The sequence below is a fragment of the Miscanthus floridulus genome, chromosome 19 (genome assembly GCF_019320115.1).
Source record: "Miscanthus floridulus cultivar M001 chromosome 19, ASM1932011v1, whole genome shotgun sequence".
Taxonomy (NCBI): Eukaryota; Viridiplantae; Streptophyta; class Magnoliopsida; order Poales; family Poaceae; genus Miscanthus; species Miscanthus floridulus.
Genome location: NC_089598.1, coordinates 39,082,116 through 39,088,559, shown reverse-complemented (window position 1 = coordinate 39,088,559; position 6,444 = coordinate 39,082,116).

The following is a 6,444-nucleotide window of genomic DNA, read 5'->3' as shown; positions in this document are numbered from 1 at the left end:
AACCATATGGACCAACAAATTCCACTTGTCCCGATAATCTTGCTGTCTTAAATTTTGGTCCACATGTTGTAGCCAAATTCAAATAAAGGTCATTCATATTCCTTAGCATGGTGGTCTTAGGCCAAATGCAACATGAAACACCCTCCAAATAAATCCTGCGATGTGACAACCAACGAGCAGATGTTGGATGGATTCCTTGTAGTTATAGAGATAGCAAGAATCATCACCTTCCCAGTTCCGTTTCAAGAAATGGTCTTTTGTTAACAAATATCTCAATTTTAACAAGCAACTTCAACTTCCATATAGACTTATTCAGAGGTAAAGCTAGTTGATTTACCAGGTTCAAATACACAGAGTAAAAATGCCTAATCTTGTCAAACCTCACTTGATAGTGTCTTTCTGGTCATCTTGTCATGCCACCTAATTAGTTTCTCCCTAGGTAAAGACCTTCGGAACGAGACATTCTTGGAATGCTATAATTTATACATGAATCTCACAGAAATCAGTCCATTTTCACAGAAAAGGGAAAAAAATCCCGTGTTCCAAAGAGTACTAAATGGTACACTATCAAGGGCATGAGCAACTAACACTTGTTTTGTTCTAGCAATACTATATAACGATTGGTGTTGCTTTTTAAGAGAAAAGTTTCCGAACCACTCGTCCTCCCATAATCTAGCTTCAAGGCAATATAATGTGTAGATGTGGATTAAATGGAGATAAAAACAAGAAATGGTCTTTCACCTTTATAAAACTTGACAAAAAGTTCATGTATTTTAATAAAACTAATAGTAATACTCCCTCCGGTTATTAATGTAGGTCGTTTTAGAGTTGTGTTGGTTTAACTTTTATAATTTAAGCCATCAATAAATAAAAAGTTACTGTATTTATCATGGAAAATATTTTCGTAACACATAAGCTTCTCATTTAAAATGATAACAGCGACCTTCATTTCAATTGTGTCACTAGCAAAAAAACTATAACAATTTTGATCACTATTATTTCCTACAAGAAGTAGTTTATATATACCTGAAAGTGTACAATACTACCCCACAAAAAAAGAAAATGTATAATACTAATAAAATATGTTTCACTATAAAAGAATCGATTATAATGGACTTTGAAGCATTTATATATTTTGTCTAGAAAGAATTGCTGCTGTATTTTGCCTATGACAAGTAATTAACCTAAACGGATGTTACTATATATATACTCCATCTTTATGGAAATTTGATGAGTCAAAGGTTTGTATCGGTGACGACCGTGAGAAATGTCCTAATAATAAGCTGGTTACGTTATTTGGAGTTAGAAAGACTGAAAGAGTAAAAATAAAGTTCAGAGACTAATTTGCCTGTACATGTTTGAACATTGAAATAATTAAACTACGCGTCACCCATGAGAATACAACAAAATATCATGCCTAATAAACCCTGACTTGTGTGGTACCAAGACCTTCACTCAGCTCGGCGCGCGGCTCCAAAGGAGCACACTGTAGATCTCACTTTCATCTCACCAAACCCTCTACCAGATGAGATGATCGAGTGATCGACGCTGCGGTCCCGAAGCCGGAAAGCGAACCCGGCGACGCACTTTGTTAAAAGTCGTAGTTGTCTAATTGATGCCAGGAAAACGAAGGGACCGAAAACAACCGCGAGTCCGCGACCATGCACTGCTGACTGCTCGGCGAATTGAAAGGGAATTCACCTGCCAGCTGCTGCCTCGGCTTCGCGCACCCACGCGCGCGCGTACGTGTCGGGCAACCGGCAAGGGTGGTTGCGGTGGCGCCGTCGGGGCTCCGATACTCCGATGCCGCAGAGCCGAAGGACGTGTGTGTGTGCAATTGAAGATCCTGTGATCTTTTGTTTCCTGACATGTCAATCGCGCAGCGAGCAGCAGTGACCACTGTGAGTGAGTGTCATCGATGGGTTTTACCCTGGTAGGTCGTCGTTTGGTCGTAAAAGATCGTAAATTTTCAGTCAAAATAGTATTTTTCTTTCACACCAAACCAATCAGCAGTAATAATCCACAATCGTATACGATCGTTTCAGCCACCTCCATTGACTTTTTTTTTGGCCGCGCATATGCATGTCGTAATTTGCAAGATTAGTTCAGAAGTTCCGGCATGCGTGAACTAGCTATACAGTATAGTCGGGTCTTATCGGCTGGTATTAAAGCCGGCTGAAGCTGTTTTGTGGTGAGAAAAAAATGTTGTAGATTCTAGCTGATAAGCCGGCTGATAAGTTCAAACAAACATGTTTGCTTGATGCATTTGCGATTTCTGGTTCAGGTTTCAAGGTCGTATAGTAGACAGCAGATACGGCAGTGTCTACTTATGGACGTATATATATATCTTATAAGTCTAGATTAACTAACAAAAATAGCAATGAACGTGAACTGATCGCCCAAGCCCAAACAAAAAAGCACCGTCGTGTAGATCTATGGAGAAAACAATCGAAAACGTTTACTTTGAATTCTTCTCGTGGGCGTTGTCTATCGCGCCCGGTTCGTTTGGGCTGTTTTGACTTATAAGCCATGACTGAAAGTACTGTTGACTAATTTGGTGTGAGAAAAAAATATTATTCGTTGACTGATAAACCATAGCTTATAAGCCAAACGAACAGTCCGCCTAGCTCTCAGCTTGCTTGACGCAGCCGTCCGTCGTCGTAATAATAAATAAACAACACGAAACGAGCGTGTAAGCAACAGCACGAGCAAAATCAACCCACGAGGCCACGAACGACCAGGGCACCAGGAGAAATATATATATATATATATATATATATATATTACATCGCTATATCTATATTAATACTCTCTCTATGTATATAGATTAATATTAAAGAGTGGATTCTTTCGTTCGCTATTTTTATTTCCAACAATATTCTTAGGCCTCTCCTTACCTCATTTAATTTGGGACTCGGACTTACGATCCGTGCCTATATGAGTTAGAACTAGGCGTGTTTGTGCATCTGGCGATGGCACAGAGTCAATTCTAATATATATTGGAACATATGACACAACCGTTACATAAATGACCAAGCAACATGACATTTCACTGATCATGTAACATGGTGTATGTTCCGTTGCAACACATAAGTATGTTTGCTAGTGCCAGTATAATATTTGGACGGATGAAAACAATAATTACGAATGTAAGTGGGTTTGTCCTTGAACTTATATATAAATAGACTTAATTTCTACAGATCAGATCATCTATGTTCTATAAAATTTAAATTAAGTATATTTATTTGTTTGCAGACAAAGCCGCTTGACAACAATCATGACCGCCGGAAGACATATATAGAATAGAACAGGGATAGCGCGGCCGCTGAAAGCGCGTACGCGTGTTGGGTGCCCGAAACCGCAAATGTACGTGCGTGTGATGCTTTGAAACTAGCATAGCAATAGCATGCTACGTACGTATACGAGGGCTAGTAGTGGTACTGCGTGTTTCGCGGCGCTGCCATTAACATAAGATTAGTTAGCGTAGGCAGCGGTTGAGCCTACAAAGATCAGTAATTAGCTATGCACGACGGGGCCAAATCTGATTATTATTTTCGTGAGCAAACATACATACTAGAAGCATGCAAAAATTGCAAATGGTTCTCGGATTTTCTACCAGCTGCTGCTTTCGTTTTTTCCCGAAATTGGTGGCAAAGATGTCAGGGTTTTGGGTTTAATTAGGGTCGTAATTGCCGATTCTTGGTCATGCACCCTCCCACTCGGACGCCTGTCGATTGATGTACTAGTATATTTGAACGTGGCACATGTGACCTCTCGGCTGGTATGAATTTTTTACTGTTCATGCTAGAAAACACCGTTTATACTGGAATGTTGTGAGAGAAAAATACTGTTTCGATTGAAAAAAGAAGCCAAATAAGCCAACTTGTAGCTCAGCCGAACACTGCCCCTCTGGCTGCAAAGAGAGAGTGCTTGCTGGGGGCATCTTGGATGTCATCGCTGGCTGAATACGAGAGAAAAAAATGGAATATTATGTTCTTGCCCCTACTTTGATGTTCAATTATGATTTTACCCTTGTTTTTATCATCGTTGTGATTTTACCTCTGTTTTGTAACTACTAAGGCTCAGTTTACCCTTACTTTTAACTATGTCAGTTATATCCTTTCATAGTAAGACCAAAGGACGACAATACCCTTATCCGCTCATACCCTTCCAATCCCCCGTCCTCTACCATCCTCTCTCCCTCCGGTCTCCTCCCCAGCGATGCGCCCCCTCCCCTCCCCTCCCGGCGCCCGACACGCCCCTTCCCCTTCCCCTCCCCTCCCCTCCCCTCCCGACGCGCCCCCTCCCCAACCCTCCCTCTCTCCTCCACTCTCCCCCATGATGTCTCCCGGCGGTGGTGCGCGGTTGCCGCGAGCGCGGGCCCAGCTCCCGGCGGTGGCTCCTCCCGGATCCAGCGTCGGGCAGGGCGCAGGGCGGCTCGGCCCCTCCCGACGGCACAGAGCAGCAGCAGCAGCAGCGGGTGGCGTCACGGATCCACCCTCCACCCCTACCTCCATGGCTCCACCAGCGGGAAGGAGCGCGGCTCTCCTCCATCAGCGGGTGGCGCAACCCCTCTCCCTCACCTCGGATCCGGTTGGATCCATGGCGGGCGTGCCACCCGACAGCTGGATCCGATGGAGGACGGCCGGATCCATGGTGGGCGCGCCCCTGGCGACTGGATCCGGTGGAGGGTGGCTGGATCCATGGCGGTCGCGCCCCCGGCGGCTGGATCCGGTGGAGGGCGGCTAGATCCATGGCGGGTGCCCCCTCCCCCCCCCTATGGCGGATCCATGGCCAGCGCGCTTCCCGACAGCGAATCCAGGGAGGTCTCGTCCTTCGTCTAGACCAACACGTCTACTGGTAGACAACAGAGCTTTACTCCCGGTGGGGAACCCCCTCTAGTCCCGGTTCCCCTACCCGGGAGCAAGCATCCGGGACTAAAGGGTGGTCCTTTAGTCCCGGGTCAGGAACCGGGACTAAAGGGGGACCTTTAGTCTCGATGGATAACACCAATCGGGGCTAAAGGTGTCTCCTGACATGCCAGGATGGTCGGCACCCTTTAGTCCCGGTTGGTAATACGAACCGGGACTAAAGGTTTTTTTTCTTTTTTCTTTTCTTTTCATTTTTTTCTTTTCTTTTCAAAATAGGTTTTCGAAGTCGTATTGTACGCTGCTAATTATACATTTATACGCGCGTATAGTATGTTTCGGTTCAAGCACAATGAACGTATTAAATTACACAATTCAAGCATAGAAATATATATATATATGCATGCATGCATCATATATATATTTACATGCATGCATGCATATGTGTATTTTACATTATATTATTTCATGTGCATATATTACAAAAGATTGCATTACAGTTGTTGTGATATAACAAGTTTCCTCTCATCCTCTAGCTTGGCTTCAATGGTAGTGTTGGGTCGAAGTAGAACTCGCCCTTGGAATCGATGATCTGCTCATTAAAAAATCCGGCTATAGACTCTTGAATTGCTTTGATTTGGTCTTGCCGTATGACCTTTTCCTCCAACCATCGAGCCTACAGGTTTGAATTAAAGGAAAATAAATTAATATATGTACAAAAAAGATATATATATATAAAGATATAGTAACACAATCAATAATAATAATTAAATGAATATATAGTTTATTTTTAACGTACTTTGAGTCTCTCTGTAGGAGTTCTTTGGGAGACCACCTTGATAAACTTGCAAACATAGTAACCACAGTAGTTGTTCCCCTGTTTCCTGCCTCAGACACCACTTTACGAGAAAAAGATTTGTCATCCAATCTGGTGATCTGGTGAAAGCTATATGTTTAATTAATAAAGATGATGCGATTCAGGGGACTTACTTTCAAAGGGATTACATTCAGTGGCGCTTTGCATTTTTCCATGTGTTGCTTCTCAATAAAGGTTTTCCAAACACTGCCCAATAAAAAATTTACCACGTCATCAGATATAGTTAATCATCATGTTTGTGTGTATATATAGTTGCTAGAGATACCGAAATTACCTCTGGATAATATCTATCATATCTTGGTAGTCTTGTTGTGGTTTTCTTATCGAGTCATAGATTATCAAGTGACTTTTCACCAGATCGATGTCCATCAATATCCAGTGATTGCTGCATGTGTTTATAGGATATAACGCATAACACTCATTAATTAACTAGAATCAACATATGAGCCATTAAGGATGATCGACATTATTAACACTCACTTGAAGTTGTAGGGAAAGAGTATATCCTTCTTGTGGCGTTGGTTCACTAAGAAGTTCATGATGTTACTCTCTGACTCAGACTTCCAATTAGTCTTTGGAGTAACTGGGTCTTTGAATACTATATGGGGATCAACAAAACCAATTTCATTGCAGCCTTCCTTTCTGAGCTCTGTCATTGTAAATCTGCATATATATAGTACTTGTTAGGATAATTTATAT